Here is a 20,549-nt window from a genome sequence, read left to right as displayed (position 1 = left end):
CTGCCCAATCACTTCTATGGCAGAAAAAGAATAAGAAATATAGCCGCAAGCGGCGATTTACGGGGTTCGAGCGTTACAGGCAAAGAGACCCCTGGAGGCCAGTTAGGCTTAAAACATGTTGCCGGTTGACCGGCATCGCCAAACTGGATGAGGATGACCAGCATGACCGTGAAGACCAAGCTAGATTACCAGCATGACTAATCTGGATGACAAACTTGTTGACCATATTGACCAAGCTGGAAGACCATAATGACCAAACTGGATGACCAGCATGGCAAAGGTGGTTGGCCAGTATGACCAAGCTGGAAGACCACCATTACTATGAGGACAAAGCTGAATGACCAGCAGGACCATAATGACCAATGTGAATGGCCAGCATGACCAAGCTGGATGGCCAGCATAACCAAGCTGGGTGACCAGCGTGACCATAAAGACCATAATGGCAATGCTAGATGAGTGGTGTGAGTAAACTAGTTGAAAAGCATTGATAAATTGAGCTGTAGTGTTCATCAGGTTTTATGTGGTGTCTTACTGCACTCTAGTGCGCATTTGGTGAAACAAATTCAGTTCTTGAATTGAAAAAACACAAGGCATAAAAAGGGCATATAAATAACCCGTATACAGTATATAAGTTTTGACCTGATTAACATTCCGCCTGTTAAAAGCTTGCTGAAATGTGATTGGCTAATAGTGACCACAAAAGTGTCCATATCAAATTTTCATTTGGTGTACCATTAGTGCATGGGCCATAGATGATAATTGGCTAGGATGACCTTGATAGCTTGTATGGTTCTAGAGAAACAGCTATCGAGCATTGGCCCCGCCCCCTGGGGGGTGTATGTCTACTTGAACTGACAGGGTATCTGAGAATCATGTAATGATCAAAGGACTGAAGTGGTATTAGTGTCAGGTTAAGCATTCAAAAGTTATAAGTGTTAAAGACATTTTACTGCACCATGGTAGAACTCATTTGCATATGGCGGCCATATTGTTTATAAATGTAAAGATTTTTTTAATAATTATTGAGGAGTAAGCTCTGCTGAACTGTTTGACACCAAACATGTCATGATTGGTCAAGGATCCAAGGACAAGATCTCAAAAGTAGGTTTTGCATATTATGCAAATTTTAAAAAAAATTAAGTGGGTGGAGCATAAACAAGAATGACCCAGGCGGCTGACCATCATGAACAAGAAGGATAAATATGTTCAATTAAGCAAGACAAGCAAGATTGAATAAGTTCAGCAGAGCTTTAATTTAGAATAATTCACCTGTAGCTGTTTCACCAAATGACCACCAGAGCGCAGCAAGAGACCACATATAACCTGCTGGAAATCTATCACTCTATCAGAAAGACAGAACATTCCCTATCAGTGTGTTTCTATTTATTAAAAAGAGAAGAAAAGTCCGATTGGGCTCCAAATTGGTACTCATGATCAAGTGGTCTGTATATACATGTATGTAAATTTGTGTGTTGATAGGGTCAAAGGTTCCTGACTTCTGACCATTTAGGTTTGAAAAAAGTGATAATACAGGCTTATGGCCTACAAAATGGCTGTTGCTCTTTGGCCATATTAGAGGCAAAAAATATCTGATTTGGCTCAAAATTTGCAATCAGGATCACAATATCAGTCTATATATGTATGTCAATTTCTGTGTCAATAGGGTCAAAAGTTCCTGACTTCTGTCCATTTAGATTTGAAAAAAGCGATAATACAGGCTTGAGGCCTACAAAATCGCTGTAGTTTTCCAGCCGTTGTAGAGGCAAAACATGTCCGATTTGGCTGAAAATTTGTAATCCAGATCAGATTATCAGTCTATATATGTGTTTAAATTTGTGTGTTGATAGGGTGAAAGGTTCCTGTCTTCTGTCCATTTAGGTTGGAAAATAGCGATAAATAGAATAAATTGAAAATAGTTATTTTTTCACTGTAGAGCCTACTGAAGACTTATTTGGCTCATACTTGGCACATGTACTTCAAATGTCATTGTTAATTAGTAGCTTCAACAGTTTTGGCATGTTTTAAACTTTGACAGAGTTTTGGCCAAATAACTCTGAAAAGGCTTTCACGTACATGTTTGATCAAGGTTTATGGGCCTCAAATAGTTAAAATGTCAAGATTTTTTTGATAATTATTTACCTACAGGGTCTCAAGATTGCATAAAGGCCAAATTTGTTTTGATTGATTAAGAACTTAAAGACAAGTTCGAAAAGAGCAATTTTTACTCTTTTGGCCACTGATGAAAATCTTTGCATTTTTGGTAAACACATGTAATTACAAAGTTGTAAAGGCTACAGCAAAGTATACAACTAAAAAAGAATAACAAGCCTAGGCCACTTGTACCTTTAGATATAACTGATTTTCTGCTATAGCGCCCCCTTGAGGCCAATCAACGCCATATTTTAATGCATGATAGAAGGCCCTGAGATACATGTAGGGTATAAGTATCGTCCTGATTGGTCATTGTTTAGCATGTCAAAAGCTTGCTGGAATCTGATTGGCTAATAACGATCGCAAAAATTTGCATATCAAATTTTCCTTCTGTAAAACATTAGGACATAGGCCATAGATGATACATGCCAAAGGAGAGCTTCATAGCTTGTACGGTTCCTGAGAAACAGATTTTTAGTTTTGGCTCCGCCCCCTGGGGGCGTATGTCTACACAGATTAACGGGCTACCTCAGAATCACGTTGGCATCAAAGTTGTAAAGTGGCATTAGTGTAGGTTTAAGCATTCAAAAGTTACAGCTGTTAGAGTAAATTTGGGTGTGCCACGGTAAGATTAATTTGCATATGGCGGCCATATTGTTTACAAATTTCACAATTTTTTCGATAATTATTGAGGTTGGGACTCTGCTGAGTTGTTTGACACCAAATATGACAGGATTGGTCAATGACCCTAGGACAAGTTCTCAAAAGTAGGTTTTGCATATTATGCTAAATAGCAAAAAATCTAAGTGGGCGGAGCTTAGTGGTTCTATTGACCTTTTTGATTTTCCATTAACCAAGGAATCATATAATGCAAGAATTTTTGATCTAGCTATCAGGGCGTGGGAGTTACGTGGCCTAACGCGTTGACCTTCGCCATAGCGCCCCCTTCAGGCCGATCGGGCTCATCTTTTGAATCTGAGTAGCGGTGAGAAGTACTACCATATGACCAAGTCTCAGCCCTGTAGGCCTTACGGTTTCTTCTGCCCAATCACTTCTATGGCAGAAAAAGAATAAGAATAATAATAAATATAGCCGCAAGCGGCGATTTACGGGGTTCGAGCGTTACAGGCAAAGAGACCCCTGGAGGCCAGTTAGGCTTAAAACATGTTGCCGGTTGACCGGCATCGCCAAACTGGATGAGGATGACCAGCATGACCGTGAAGACCAAGCTAGATTACCAGCATGACTAATCTGGATGACAAACTTGTTGACCATATTGACCAAGCTGGAAGACCATAATGACCAAACTGGATGACCAGCATGGCAAAGGTGGTTGGCCAGTATGACCAAGCTGGAAGACCACCATTACTATGAGGACAAAGCTGAATGACCAGCAGGACCATAATGACCAATGTGAATGGCCAGCATGACCAAGCTGGATGGCCAGCATAACCAAGCTGGGTGACCAGCGTGACCATAAAGACCATAATGGCAATGCTAGATGAGTGGTGTGAGTAAACTAGTAGAAAAGCATTGATAAATTGAGCTGTAGTGTTCATCAGGTTTTGTGTGGTGTCTTACTGCACTCTAGTGGGCATTTGGTGAAACAAATTCAGTTCTTAAATTGAAAAAACACAAGGCATAAAAAGGGCATATAAATAACCCGTATATAGTATATAAGTTTTGACCTGATTAACATTCCGCCTGTTAAAAGCTTGCTGGAATGTGATTGGCTAATAGTGACCACAAAAGTGTCCATATCAAATTTTCATTTGGTGTACCATTAGTGCATGGGCCATAGATGATAATTGGCTAGGATGACCTTGATAGCTTGTATGGTTCTAGAGAAACAGCTATCGAGCATTGGCTCCGCCCCCTGGGGGGGTGTATGTCTACTTAAACTGACAGGGTATCTGAGAATCATGTAATGATCAAAGGACTGAAGTGGTATTAGTGTCAGGTTAAGCATTCAAAAGTTATAAGTGTTAAAGACATTTTACTGCACCATGGTAGAACTCATTTGCATATGGCGGCCATATTGTTTATAAATGTAAAGATTTTTTTAATAATTATTGAGGAGTAAGCTCTGCTGAACTGTTTGACACCAAACATGTCATGATTGGTCAAGGATCCAAGGACAAGATCTCAAAAGTAGGTTTTGCATATTATGCAAATTTAAAAAAAAATTAAGTGGGTGGAGCATAAACAAGAATGACCCAGGCGGCTGACCAGCATGAACAAGAAGGATAAATATGTTCAATTAAGCAAGACAAGCAAGATTGAATAAGTTCAGCAGAGCTTTAATTTAGAATAATTCACCTGTAGCTGTTTCACCAAATGACCACCAGAGCGCAGCAAGAGACCACATATAACCTGCTGGAAATCTATCACTCTATCAGAAAGACAGAACATTCCCTATCAGTGTGTTTCTATTTATTAAAAAGAGAAGAAAAGTCCGATTGGGCTCCAAATTGGTACTCATGATCAAGTGGTCTGTATATACATGTATGTAAATTTGTGTGTTGATAGGGTCAAAGGTTCCTGACTTCTGACCATTTAAGTTTGAAAAAAGTAATAATACAGGCTTATGGCCTACAAAATGGCTGTTGCTCTTTGGCCATATTAGAGGCAAAAAATATCTGATTTGGCTCAAAATTTGCAATCAAGATCACAATATCAGTCTATATATGTATGTCAATTTCTGTGTCAATAGGGTCAAAGGTTCCTGACTTCTGTCCATTTAGATTTGAAAAAAGCGATAATACAGGCTTGAGGCCTACAAAATCGCTGTAGTTTTCCAGCCGTTGTACAGGCAAAACATGTCCGATTTGGCTGAAAATTTGCAATCAAGATCAGATTATCAGTCTATATATGTGTATAAATTTGTGTGTTGATAGGGTGAAAGATTCCTGTCTTCTGTCCATTTAGGTTGGAAAATAGCGATAAATAGAATAAATTGAAAATAGTTATTTTTTCACTGTAGAGCCTACTGAAGACTTATTTGGCTCATACTTGGCACATGTACTTCAAATGTCATTGTTAATTAGTAGCTTCAACAGTTTTGGCATGTTTTAAACTTTGACAGAGTTTTGGCCAAATAACTCTGAAAAGGCTTTCACGTACATGTTTGATCAAGGTTTATGGGCCTCAAATAGTTAAAATTTCAAGATTTTTTTGATAATTATTTACCTACAGGGTCTCATGATTGCATCAAGACCAAATTTGTTTTGATTGATTAAGGACTTAAAGACAAGTTCGAAAAGAGCAATTTTTACTCTTTTGGCCACTGATGAAAATCTTTGCATTTTTGGTAAATACATGTAATTACAAAGTTGTAAAGGCTACAGCAAAGTATAAAACTAAAAAAGAATAACAAGCCTAGGCCACTTGTACCTTTAGATATAACTGATTTTCTGCTATAGCGCCCCCTTGAGGCCAATCAACGCCATATTTTAATGGATGATAGAAGGCCCTGAGATACATGTAGGGTATAAGTATCGTCCTGATTGGTCATTGTTTAGCATGTCAAAAGCTTGCTGGAATCTGATTGGCTAATAACGATCGCAAAAATTTGCATATCAAATTTTCCTTCTGTATAACATTAGGACATAGGCCATAGATGATACATGCCAAAGGAGAGCTTCATAGCTTGTACGGTTCCTGAGAAACAGATTTTTAGCTTTGGCTCCGCCCCCTGGAGGCGTATGTCTACACAGATTGACGGGCTACCTCAAAATCATGTTGGCATCAAAGGTCTAAAGTGGCATTAGTGTAGGTTTAAGCATTCAAAAGTTACAGCTGTTAGAGTAAATTTGGGTGTGCCACGGTAAGATTAATTTGCATATGGCGGCCATATTGTTTACAAATTTCACAATTTTTTTGATAATTATTGAGGATGGGACTCTGCTGAGTTGTTTGACACCAAATATGACAGGATTGGTCAATGACCCTAGGACAAGTTCTCAAAAGTAGGTTTTGCATATTATGCTAAATAGCAAAAAATCTAAGTGGGCGGAGCTTAGTGGTTCTATTGACCTTTTTGATTTGCCATTAACCAAGGAATCATATAATGCAAGAATTTTTGCTCTAGCTATCAGGGCGTGGCAGTTACGAGGCCTAACGCGTTGACCTTCGCCATAGCGCCCCCTTGAGGCCGATTTGGCTCATCTTTTGAATCTGAGTAGCGGTGAGAAGTACTACCATATGACCAAGTCTCAGCCCTGTAGGCCTTACGGTTTCTTCTGCCCGATCACTTCTATGGCAGAAAAAGAATAAGAATAATAATAATAAATATAGCCGCAAGCGGCGATTTACGGGGTTCGAGCGTTACAGGCAAAGAGACCCCTGGAGGCCAGTTAGGCTTAAAACATGTTGCCGGTTGACCGGCATCGCCAAACTGGATGAGGATGACCAGCATGACCGTGAAGACCAAGCTAGATTACCAGCATGACTAATCTGGATGACAAACTTGTTGACCATATTGACCAAGCTGGAAGACCATTATGACCAAACTGGATGACCAGCATGGCAAAGGTGGTTGGCCAGTATGACCAAGCTGGAAGACCACCAGTACTATGAGGACAAAGCTGAATGACCAGCATGACCATAATGACCAATGTGAATGGCCAGCATGACCAAGCTGGATGGCCAGCATAACCAAGCTGGGTGACCAGCGTGACCATAAAGACCATAATGGCAATGCTAGATGAGTGGTGTGAGTAAACTAGTTGAAAAGCATTGATAAATTGAGCTGTAGTGTTCATCAGGTTTTATGTGGTGTCTTACTGCACTCTAGTGCACATTTGGTGAAACAAATTCAGTTCTTAAATTGAAAAAACACAAGGCATAAAAGGGCATATAAATAACCCGTATATAGTATATAAGTTTTGACCTGATTAACATTCCGCCTGTTAAAAGCTTGCTGGAATGTGATTGGCTAATAGTGACCACAAAAGTGTCCATATCAAATTTTCATTTGGTGTACCATTAGTGCATGGGCCATAGATGATAATTGGCTAGGATGACCTTGATAGCTTGTATGGTTCTAGAGAAACAGCTATCGAGCATTGGCCCCGCCCCCTGGGGGGGTGTATGTCTACTTAAACTGACAGGGTATCTGAGAATCATGTAATGATCAAAGGACTGAAGTGGTATTAGTGTCAGGTTAAGCATTCAAAAGTTATAAGTGTTAAAGACATTTTACTGCACCATGGTAGAACTCATTTGCATATGGCGGCCATATTGTTTATAAATGTAAAGATTTTTTTAATAATTATTGAGGAGTAAGCTCTGCTGAACTGTTTGACACCAAACATGTCATGATTGGTCAAGGATCCAAGGACAAGATCTCAAAAGTAGGTTTTGCATATTATGCAAATTTAAAAAAAAATTAAGTGGGAGGAGCATAATCAAGAATGACCCAGGTGGCTGACCAGCATGAACAAGAAGGATAAATATGTTCAATCAAGAAAGACAAGCAAGATTGAATAAGTTCAGCAGAGCTTTAATTTAGAATAATTCACCTGTAGCTGTTTCACCAAATGACCACCAGAGCGCAGCAAGAGACCACATATAACCTGCTGGAAATCTATCACTCTATCAGAAAGACAGAACATTCCCTATCAGTGTGTTTCTATTTATTAAAAAGAGAAGAAAAGTCCGATTGGGCTCCAAATTGGTACTCATGATCAAGTGGTCTGTATATACATGTATGTAAATTTGTGTGTTGATAGGGTCAAAGGTTCCTGACTTCTGACCATTTAGGTTTGAAAAAAGTGATAATACAGGCTTATGGCCTACAAAATGGCTGTTGCTCTTTGGCCATATTAGAGGCAAAAAATATCTGATTTGGCTCAAAATTTGCAATCAGGATCACAATATCAGTCTATATATGTATGTCAATTTCTGTGTCAATAGGTTCAAAGGTTCCTGACTTCTGTCCATTTAGATTTGAAAAAAGCGATAATACAGGCTTGAGGCCTACAAAATCGCTGTAGTTTTCCAGCCGTTGTAGAGGCAAAACATGTCCGATTTGGCTGAAAATTTGCAATCAAGATCAGATTATCAGTCTATATATGTGTATAAATTTGTGTGTTGATAGGGTGAAAGGTTCCTGTCTTCTGTCCATTTAGGTTGGAAAATAGCGATAAATAGAATAAATTGAAAATAGTTATTTTTTCACTGTAGAGCCTACTGAAGACTTATTTGGCTCATACTTGGCACATGTACTTCAAATGTCATTGTTAATTAGTAGCTTCAACAGTTTTGGCATGTTTTAAACTTTGACAGAGTTTTGGCCAAATAACTCTGAAAAGGCTTTCACGTACATGTTTGATCAAGGTTTATGGGCCTCAAATAGTTAAAATGTCAAGATTTTTTTGATAATTATTTACCTACAGGGTCTCAAGATTGCATCAAGACCAAATTTGTTTTGATTGATTAAGGACTTAAAGACAAGTTCGAAAAGAGCAATTTTTACTCTTTTGGCCACTGATGAAAATCTTTGCATTTTTGGTAAACATATGTAATAACAAAGTTGTAAAGGCTACAGCAAAGTATACAACTAAAAAAGAATAACAAGCCTAGGCCACTTGTACCTTTAGATATAACTGATTTTCTGCTATAGCGCCCCCTTGAGGCCAATCAACGCCATATTTTAATGGATGATAGAAGGCCCTGAGATACATGTAGGGTATAAGTATCGTCCTGATTGGTCATTGTTTAGCCTGTCAAAAGCTTGCTGGAATCTGATTGGCTAATAACGATCGCAAAAATTTGCATATCAAATTTTCCTTCTGTAAAACATTAGGACATAGGCCATAGATGATACATGCCAAAGGAGAGGTTCATAGCTTGTACGGTTCCTGAGAAACAGATTTTTAGCTTTGGCTCCGCCCCCTGGGGGCGTACGTCTACACAGATTGAAGGGCTACCTCAGAATCATGTTGGCATCAAAGTTGTAAAGTGGCATTAGTGTAGGTTTAAGCATTCAAAAGTTACAGCTGTTAGAGTAAATTTGGGTGTGCCACGGTAAGATTAATTTGCATATGGCGGCCATATTGTTTAGAAATTTCTAAATTTTTTCGATAATTATTGAGGTTGGGACTCTGCTGAGTTGTTTGACACCAAATATGACAGGATTGGTCAATGACCCTAGGACAAGTTCTCAAAAGTAGGTTTTGCATATTATGCTAAATAGCAAAAAATCTAAGTGGGCGGAGCTTAGTGGTTCTATTGACCTTTTTGATTTGCCATTAACCAAGGAATCATATAATGCAAGAATTTTTGCTCTAGCTATCAGGGCGTAGGAGTTACGAGGCCAAACGCGTTGACCTTTGCAATAGCGCCCCCTTGAGGCCGATCGGGCTCATCTTTTGAATCTGAGTAGCGGTGAGAAGTACTACCATATGACCAAGTCTCAGCCCTGTAGGCCTTACGGTTTCTTCTGCCCAATCACTTCTATGGCAGAAAAAGAATAAGAATAATAATAATAATAATAATAATAATAATAATAATAATAATAATAATAATCAGAACAATTACAATAGGGTTTCTAGCACTACGTGCTCGAACCCCTAATAAATATAGCCGCAAGCGGCGATTTACGGGGTTCGAGCGTTACAGGCAAAGAGACCCCTGGAGGCCAGTTAGGCTTAAAACATGTTGCCGGTTGACCGGCATCGCCAAACTGGATGAGGATGACCAGCATGACCGTGAAGACCAAGCTAGATTACCAGCATGACTAATCTGGATGACAAACTTGTTGACCATATTGACCAAGCTGGAAGACCATAATGACCAAACTGGATGACCAGCATGGCAAAGGTAGTTGGCCAGTATGACCAAGCTGGAAGACCACCATTACTATGAGGACAAAGCTGAATGACCAGCAGGACCATAATGACCAATGTGAATGGCCAGCATGACCAAGCTGGATGGCCAGCATAACCAAGCTGGGTGACCAGCGTGACCATAAAGACCATAATGGCAATGCAAGATTAGTGGTGTGAGTAAACTAGTTGAAAAGCATTGATAAATTGAGCTGTAGTGTTCATCAGGTTTTATGTGGTGTCTTACTGCACTCTAGTGGGCATTTGGTGAAACAAATTCAGTTCTTAAATTGAAAAAACACAAGGCATAAAAAGGGCATATAAATAACCCGTATATAAGTTTTGACCTGATTAGCATTCCGCCTGTTAAAAGCTTGCTGGAATGTGATTGGCAAATAGTGACCACAAAAGTGTCCATATCAAATTTTTATTTGGTGTACCACTAGTGCATGGGCCATAGATGATAATTGGCAAGGATGACCTTGATAGCTTGTATGGTTCTAGAGAAACAGCTATCTAGCATTGGCCCCGCCCCCTGGGGGTGTATGTCTACTTAAACTGACAGGGTATCTGAGAATCATGTATTGATCAAAGGACTGAAGTGGTATTAATGTCAGGTTAAGCATTCAAAAGTTATAAGTGTTAAAGACATTTTACTGCACCATGGTAGAACTAATTTGCATATGGCGGCCATATTGTTTACAAATGTAAAGATTTTTTAAATAATTATTGATGAGTAAGCTCTGCTGAACTGTTTGACACCAAACATGTCATGATTGGTCAAGGAGCCAAGGACAAGATCTTAAAAGTATGTTTTGCATTTTATGCTAATTTAAAAATTAAGTGGGTGGAGCATAAACAAGAATGACCCAGGTGGCTGAGCAGCATGACCAAGAAGGATAAAGATGTTCAATTAAGCAAGACAAGCAAGATTGAATAAGTTCAGCAGAGCTTTAATTTAGAATAATTCACCTGTAGCTGTTTCACCAAATGACCACCAGAGCGCAGCAAGAGACCACATATAACCTGCTGGAAATCTATCACTCTATAAGTAAGACAGAACATTCCCTATCAGTGTGTTTCTATTTATTAAAAAGAGAAGAAAAGTCCTATTGGGCTCCAAATTGGTACTCATGATCAAGTGGTCTGTATATACATGTATGTAAATTTGTGTGTTGATAGGGTCAAAGGTTCCTGACTTCTGACCATTTAGGTTGGAAAAAAGTGATAATACAGGCTTATGGCCTACAAAATGGCTGTTGCTCTTTGGCCATATTAGAAGCAAAAAATATCTGATTTGGCTCAAAATTTGCAATCAAGATCACAATATCAGACTATATATGTATGTCAATTTCTGTGTCAATAGGGTCAAAGGTTCCTGACTTCTGTCCATTTAGATTTGAAAAAAGCGATAATACAGGCTTGAGGCCTACAAAATCGCTGTAGTTTTCCAGCCATTGTAGAGGCAAAACATGTCCGATTTGGCTGAAAATTTGCAATCAAGATCAGATTATCAGTCTACATATGTGTTTAAATTTGTGTGTTGATAGAGTGAAAGGTTCCTGTCTTCTGTCCATTTAGGTTGGAAAATAGCGATAAATAGAATAAATTGAAAATAGTTATTTTTTCACTGTAGAGCCTACTGAAGACTTATTTGGCTCATACTTGGCACATGTACTTCAAATGTCATTGTTAATTAGTAGCTTCAACAGTTTTGGCATGTTTTAAACTTTGACAGAGTTTTGGCCAAATAACTCTGAAAAGGCTTTCACGTTCATGTTTGATCAAGGTGTTGGGGCCATAAAAAGTTAAAATTCCAACATTTTTTTGATAATTATTTACCTACACGGTCTCAAGATTGTGAAAAGACCAAAGTTGATTTAATTGGTTGAATATCCAGGGACTAGTTCGAAAAGTGCAATTTTTACTCTACTGGCCACTGATGCAAAACAATACATTTTTGGTAAAGACATGTAATTACAAAGTTGTAAAGGTTACAGCAAAGCATATAACTCAAAAAGAATAACAAGCCTAGGCCACTTGTACCTTTAGATATAACTGATTTTCTGCTATAGCGCCCCCTAGAGGCCAATCAACGCCATATTTTAATGAATGATAGAAGGCCCTCATATACATGTAGCGTATAAGTATCGTCCTGATTGGTGATTGTTTAGCCTGTCAAAAGCTTGCTGTAATCTGATTGGCTAATAGCCACCACAAAAATTCACACATCAAAATATCCTTCGGTAGACCATTAGGACATAGGCCACAGAGGATACATGCCAAACGAGAGCTTGATAGCTTGTACGGTTCCTGAGAAACAGATTTTTAGCTTTGGCTCCGCCCCCTGGGGGCGTACGTCTACACAGATAGACAGGCTACCTCAGAATCATGTTAGTAACAAAGGTCTAAAGCGGCATTAGTGTCAGTTTAAGCATTCAAAAGTTACAGCTGTTAGAGTGAATTTTGGTGTGCCACGGTAAGATTAATTTGCATATGGCGGCCATATTGTTTAGAAATTTCAAGATTTTTTCGATAATTATTGAAGGTGGGACTCTGCTGAGTTGTTTGACACCAAACTTGTCAGGATTGGTCAAAAATCCACAGACTAGTTCGCAAAAGTAGGTTTTGCATTTTATGCTAAATAGCAAAAAATCTAAGTGGGCGGAGCTTAGTGGTTCTATTGACCTTTTTGATTTGCCATTAACCAAGGAATCATATAATGCAAGAATTTTTGCTCTAGCTATCAGGGCGTAGGAGTTACGGGGCCAAACGCGTTGACCTTCGCCATAGCGCCCCCTTGAGGCCGATCGGGCTCATCTTTTGAATCTGAGTAGCGGTGAGAAGTACTACCATATGACCAAGTCTCAGCCCTGTAGGCCTTATGGTTTCTTCTGCCCAATCACTTCTATGGCAGAAAAAGAATAAGAACTATAATAATAATAATAATAAATATAGCCGCAAGCGGCGATTTACGGGGTTCGAGCGTCACAGGCAAAGAGGCCCCTGGAGGCCAGTTAGGCTTAAAACCTGTTGCTGGTTGACCGTCATCACCAAACTGGATAACCAAGCTGGGTAACCAGCGTGACCATAAAGACCAAAATGACAATGCTAGATGAGTGGTGTGAGTAAACTAGTTGAAAAGCATTGATAAATTGAGCTGTAGTGTTCATCAGGTTTTATGTGGTGTCTTGCTGCACTCTAGTGGGCATTTGGTGAAACAACTTCAGTTCTTAAATTCAAAAAACACAAGGCATAAAAAGGGCATATAAATAACCCATATATAGTGTATAAGTTTTGACCTGATAAACATTCTGCCTGTCAAAAGCTTGCTGGAATGTGATTGGCTAATAGTGACCACAAAAGTGTCCATATCAAATTTTCATTTGGTGTACCATTAGTGCATGGGCCATAGATGATAATTGGCAAGGACGACCTTGATAGCTTGTATGGTTGTAGAGAAACAGCTATCGAGCATTGGCCCCGCCCCCTGGGGCGGTGTATGTCTACTTAAACCCACAGGGTATCTGAGAATCATGTAATGATCAAAGGACTGAAGTGGTATTAGTGTCAGGTTAAGCATTCAAAAGTTATAAGTGTTAAAGACATTTTACTGCACCATGGTAAAACTAATTTGCATATGGCGGCCATATTGTTTATAAATGTAAAGATTTTTTTTATAATTAGTGAGGAGTAAGATCTGCTGAACTGTTTGACACCAAACATGTCATGATTGGTCAAGGAGGCAAAGACAAGATCTCAAAAGTAGGTTTTGCATATTATGCAAATTAAAAAAAATTAAGTGGGTGGAGCATAATTAAGAATGACCCAGGTGGCTGACTAGCATGACCAAGAAGGATAAATATGTTCAATTAAGCAAGACAAAAATGATTAAATAAGTTCAGCAGAGCTTTAATTTAGAATAATTCAAATGTAGCTGTTTCACCAAATGACCACCAGAGCGCAGCAAGAGACCACATATAACCTGCTGGAAATCTATCACTCTATAAGTAAGACAGAACATTCCCTATCAGTGTGTTTCTATTTATTAAAAAGAGAAGAAAAGTCCGATTGGGCTCCAAATTGGTACTCATGATCAAGTGGTCTGCATATATATGTGTGTAAATTTGTGTGTTGATAGGGTCAAAGGTTCCTGACTTCTGTCCATTTAGGTTTGAAAAAAGCGATAATACAGGCTTATGGCCTACAAAATGGCTGTTGCTCTTTGGCCATATTAGAGGCAAAAAATATCTGATTTGGCTCAAAATTTGCAATCAAGATCACAATATCAGTCTATATATGTATGTCAATTTCTGTGTCGATAGGGTCAAAGGTTCCTGACTTATGTCCATTTAGGTTTGAAAAAAGCGATAATACAGGCTTGAGGCCTACAAAATCGCTGTAGTTTTCCAGCCGATGTAGAGGGAAAACATGTCCGATTTGGCTGAAAATTTGCAATCAAGATCAGATTATCAGTCTATATATGTGTATAAATTTGTGTGTTGATAGGGTGAAAGGTTCCTGTCTTCTGTCCATTTAGGTTGGAAAATAGCGATAAATAGAATAAATTGAAAATAGTTATTTTTTCACTGTAGAGCCTACTGAAGACTTATTTGGCTCATACTTGGCAAATGTGCTTCAAATGTCATTGTTAATTAGTAGCTTCAACAGTTTTGGCATGTTTTAAACTTTGACAGAGTTTTGGCCAAATAACTCTGAAAAGGCTTTCACGTACATGTTTGATCAAGGTTTATGGGCCTCAAATAGTTAAAATGTCAAGATTTTTTTGATAATTATTTACCTACAGGGTCTCAAGATTGCATCAAGACCAAAGTTATTTTGATTGATTAAGGACTTAAAGACAAGTTCGAAAAGAGCAATTTTTACTCTTTTGGCCACTGATGAAAATCTTTCCATTTTTGGTAAATACATGTAATTACAAAGTTGTAAAGGCTACAGCAAAGTATACAACTAAAAAAGAATAACAAGCCTAGGCCACTTGTACCTTTAGATATAACTGATTTTCTGCTATAGCGCCCCCTTGAGGCCAATCAACGCCATATTTTAATGGATGATAGAAGGCCCTGAGATACATGTAGGGTATAAGTATCGTCCTGATTGGTCATTGTTTAGCATGTCAAAAGCTTGCTGGAAACTGATTGGCTAATAACGATCGCAAAAATTTGCCTATCAAATTTTCCTTCTGTAAAACATTAGGACATAGGCCATAGATGATACATGCCAAAGGAGAGCTTCATAGCTTGTACGGTTCCTGAGAAACAGATTTTTAGCTTTTGCTCCGCCCCCTGGGGGCGTATGTCTACACAGATTGACGGGCTACCTCAGAATCATGTTGGCATCAACGGTCTAAAGTGGCATTAGTGTAGGTTTAAGCATTCAAAAGTTACAGCTGTTAGAGTAAATTTGGGTGTGCCACGGTAAGATTAATTTGCATATGGCGGCCATATTGTTTACAAATTTCACAATTTTTTTGATAATTATTGAGGTTGGGACTCTGCTGAGTTGTTTGACACCAAATATGACAGGATTGGTCAATGACCCTAGGACAAGTTCTCAAAAGTAGGTTTTGCATATTATGCTAAATAGCAAAAAATCTAAGTGGGCGGAGCTTAGTGGTTCTATTGACCTTTTTGATTTGCCATTAACCAAGGAATCATATAATGCAAGAATTTGTGCTCTAGCTATCAGGGCGTAGGAGTTACGAGGCCAAACGCGTTGACCTTCGCCATAGCGCCCCCTTTAGGCCGATCGGGCTCATCTTTTGAATCTGAGTAGCGGTGAGAAGTACTACCATATGACCAAGTCTCAGCCCTGTAGGCCTTACGGTTTCTTCTGCCCAATCACTTCTATGGCAGAAAAAGAATAAGAACTATAATAATAATAATAATAATAATAATAATAATCAGAACAATTACAATAGGGTTTCTAGCACTACGTGCTCGAACCCCTAATAATAATAATAATCAGAACAATTACAATAGGGTTTCTAGCACTACGTGCTCGAACCCCTAAATATAGCCGCAAGCGGCGATTTACGGGGTTCGAGCGTTACAGGCAAAGAGACCCCTGGAGGCCAGTTAGGCTTAAAACATGTTGCCGGTTGACCGGCATCGCCAAACTGGATGAGGATGACCAGCATGACCGTGAAGACCAAGCTAGATTACCAGCATGACTAATCTGGATGACAAACTTGTTGACCATATTGACCAAGCTGGAAGACCATAATGACCAAACTGGATGACCAGCATGGCAAAGGTGGTTGGCCAGTATGACCAAGCTGGAAGACCACCATTACTATGAGGACAAAGCTGAATGACCAGCAGGACCATAATGACCAATGTGAATGGCCAGCATGACCAAGCTGGATGGCCAGCATAACCAAGCTGGGTGACCAGCGTGACCATAAAGACCATAATGGCAATGCTAGATGAGTGGTGTGAGTAAACTAGTTGAAAAGCATTGATAAATTGAGCTGTAGTGTTCATCAGGTTTTATGTGGTGTCTTACTGCACTCTAGTGCGCATTTGGTGAAACAAATTCAGTTCTTAAATTGAAAAAACACAAGGCATAAAAAGGGCATATAAATAACCCGTATATAGTATATAAGTTTTGACCTGATTAACATTCCGCCTGTTAAAAGCTTGCTGGAATGTGATTGGCTAATAGTGACCACAAAAGTGTCCATATCAAATTTTCATTTGGTGTACCATTAGTGCATGGGCCATAGATGATAATTGGCTAGGATGACCTTGATAGCTTGTATGGTTCTAGAGAAACAGCTATCGAGCATTGGCCCCGCCCCCTGGGGGGGTGTATGTCTACTTAAACTGACAGGGTATCTGAGAATCATGTAATGATCAAAGGACTGAAGTGGTATTAGTGTCAGGTTAAGCATTCAAAAGTTATAAGTGTTAAAGACATTTTACTGCACCATGGTAGAACTCATTTGCATATGGCGGCCATATTGTTTATAAATGTAAAGATTTTTTTAATAATTATTGAGGAGTAAGCTCTGCTGAACTGTTTGACACCAAACATGTCATGATTGGTCAAGGATCCAAGGACAAGATCTCAAAAGTAGGTTTTGCATATTATGCAAATTTAAAAAAAAATTAAGTGGGTGGAGCATAAACAAGAATGACCCAGGCAGCTGACCAGCATGAACAAGAAGGATAAATATGTTCAATTAAGCAAGACAAGCAAGATTGAATAAGTTCAGCAGAGCTTTAATTTAGAATAATTCACCTGTAGCTGTTTCACCAAATGACCACCAGAGCGCAGCAAGAGACCACATATAACCTGCTGGAAATCTATCACTCTATAAGTAAGACAGAACATTCCCTATCAGTGTGTTTCTATTTATTAAAAAGAGAAGAAAAGTCCGATTGGGCTCCAAATTGGTACTCATGATCAAGTGGTCTGTATATACATGTATGTAAATTTGTGTGTTGATAGGGTCAAAGGTTCCTGACTTCTGACCATTTAGGTTTGAAAAAAGTGATAATACAGGCTTATGGCCTACAAAATGGCTGTTGCTCTTTGGCCATATTAGAGGCAAAAAATATCTGATTTGGCTCAATCAGGATCACAATATCAGTCTATATATGTATGTCAATTTCTGTGTCAATAGGGTCAAAAGTTCCTGACTTCTGTCCATTTAGATTTGAAAAAAGCGATAATACAGGCTTGAGGCCTACAAAATCGCTGTAGTTTTCCAGCCGTTGTAGAGGCAAAACATGTCCGATTTGGCTGAAAATTTGCAATCAAGATCAGATTATAAGTCTATATATGTGTATAAATTTGTGTGTTGATAGGGTGAAAGGTTCCTGTCTTCTGTCCATTTAGGTTGGAAAATAGCGATAAATAGAATAAATTGAAAATAGTTATTTTTTCACTGTAGAGCCTACTGAAGACTTATTTGGCTCATACTTGGCACATGTACTTCAAATGTCATTGTTAATTAGTAGCTTCAACAGTTTTGGCATGTTTTAAACCTTGACAGAGTTTTGGCCAAATAACTCTGAAAAGGCTTTCACGTACATGTTTGATCAAGGTTTATGGGCCTCAAATAGTTAAAATGTCAAGATTTTTTTGATAATTATTTACCTACAGGGTCTCAAGATTGCATCAAGACCAAATTTGTTTTGATTGATTAAGGACTTAAAGACAAGTTCGAAAAGAGCAATTTTTACTCTTTTGGCCACTGATGAAAATCTTTGCATTTTTGGTAAACACATGTAATTACAAAGTTGTAAAGGCTACAGCAAAGTATACAACTAAAAAAGAATAACAAGCCTAGGCCACTTGTACCTTTAGATATAACTGATTTTCTGCTATAGCGCCCCCTTGAGGCCAATCAACGCCATATTTTAATGGATGATAGAAGGCCCTGAGATACATGTAGGGTATAAGTATCATCCTGATTGGTCATTGTTTAGCATGTCAAAAGCTTGCTGGAAACTGATTGGCTAATAACGATCGCAAAAATTTGCATATCAAATTTTCCTTCTGTAAAACATTAGGACATAGGGCATAGATGATACATGTCAAAGGAGAGCTTCATAGCTTGTACGGTTCCTGAGAAACAGATTTTTAGCTTTGGCTCCGCCCCCTGGGGGCGTATGTCTACACAGATTGACGGGCTACCTCAGAATCATGTTGGCATCAAAGTTGTAAAGTGGCATTAGTGTAGGTTTAAGCATTCAAAAGTTACAGCTGTTAGAGTAAATTAGGGTGTGCTACGGTAAGATTAATTTGCATATGGCGGCCATATTGTTTACAAATTTCACAATTTTTTCGATAATTATTGAGGTTGGGACTCTGCTGAGTTGTTTGACACCAAATATGACAGGATTGGTCAATGACCCTAGGACAAGTTCTCAAAAGTAGGTTTTGCATATTATGCTAAATAGCAAAAAATCTAAGTGGGCGGAGCTTAGTGGTTCTATTGACCTTTTTGATTTGCCATTAACCAAGGAATCATATAATGCAAGAATTTTTGCTCTAGCTATCAGGGCGTAGGAGTTACGAGGCCAAACGCGTTGACCTTTGCCATAGCGCCCCCTTGAGGCCGATCGGGCTCATCTTTTGAATCTGAGTAGCGGTGAGAAGTACTACCATATGACCAAGTCTCAGCCCTGTAGGCCTTACGGTTTCTTCTGCCCAATCACTTCTATGGCAGAAAAAGAATAAGAACTATAATAATAATAAATATAGCCGCAAGCGGCGATTTACGGGGTTCGAGCGTCACAGGCAAAGAGGCCCCTGGAGGCCAGTTAGGCTTAAAACCTGTTGCTGGTTGACCGTCATCACCAAACTGGATAACCAAGCTGGGTAACCAGCGTGACCATAAAGACCAAAATGACAATGCTAGATGAGTGGTGTGAGTAAACTAGTTGAAAAGCATTGATAAATTGAGCTGTAGTGTTCATCAGGTTTTATGTGGTGTCTTACTGCACTCTACTGGGCATTTGGTGAAACAAATTCAGTTCTTAAATTGAAAAAACACAAGGCATAAAAAGGGCATATAAATAACCCGTATATAGTATATAAGTTTTGACCTGATTAACATTCCGCCTGTTAAAAGCTTGCTGGAATGTGATTGGCTAATAGTGACCACAAAAGTGTCCATATCAAATTTTCATTTGGTGTACCATTAGTGCATGGGCCATAGATGATAATTGGCTAGGATGACCTTGATAGCTTGTATGGTTCTAGAGAAACAGCTATCGAGCATTGGCCCTGCCCCCTGGGGGGGTGTATGTCTACTTAAACCCACAGGGTATCTGAGAATCATGTAATGATCAAAGGACTGAAGTGGTATTAGTGTCAGGTTAAGCATTCAAAAGTTATAAGTGTTAAAGACATTTTACTGCACCATGGTAAAACTAATTTGCATATGGCGGCCATATTGTTTATAAATGTAAAGATTTTTTTTTTATAATTATTGAGGAGTAAGCTCTGCTGAACTGTTTGACACCAAACATGTCATGATTGGTCAAGGAGGCAAAGACAAGATCTCAAAAGTAGGTTTTGCATATTATGCAAATTAAAAAAAAATTAAGTGGGTGGAGCATAAATAAGAATGACCCAGGTGGCTGACTAGCATGACCAAGAAGGATAAATATGTTCAATTAAGCAAGACAAAAATGATTAAATAAGTTCAGCAGAGCTTTAATTTAGAATAATTCAAATGTAGCTGTTTCACCAAATGACCACCAGAGCGCAGCAAGAGACCACATATAACCTGCTGGAAATCTATCACTCTATAAGTAAGACAGAACATTCCCTATCAGTGTGTTTCTATTTATTAAAAAGAGAAGAAAAGTCCGATTGGGCTCCAAATTGGTACTCATGATCAAGTGGTCTGTATATACATGTATGTAAATTTGTGTGTTGATAGGGTCAAAGGTTCCTGACTTCTGACCATTTAGGTTTGAAAAAAGTGATAATACAGGCTTATGGCCTACAAAATGGCTGTTGCTCTTTGGCCATATTAGAGGCAAAAAATATCTGATTTGGCTCAAAATTTGCAGTCAGGATCACAAT

Source organism: Astyanax mexicanus, chromosome 10, assembly GCF_023375975.1.
Source record: "Astyanax mexicanus isolate ESR-SI-001 chromosome 10, AstMex3_surface, whole genome shotgun sequence".
In the NCBI taxonomy this organism is placed as follows: domain Eukaryota; kingdom Metazoa; phylum Chordata; class Actinopteri; order Characiformes; family Acestrorhamphidae; genus Astyanax; species Astyanax mexicanus.
Note: the sequence above shows the minus strand (reverse complement) of the source record.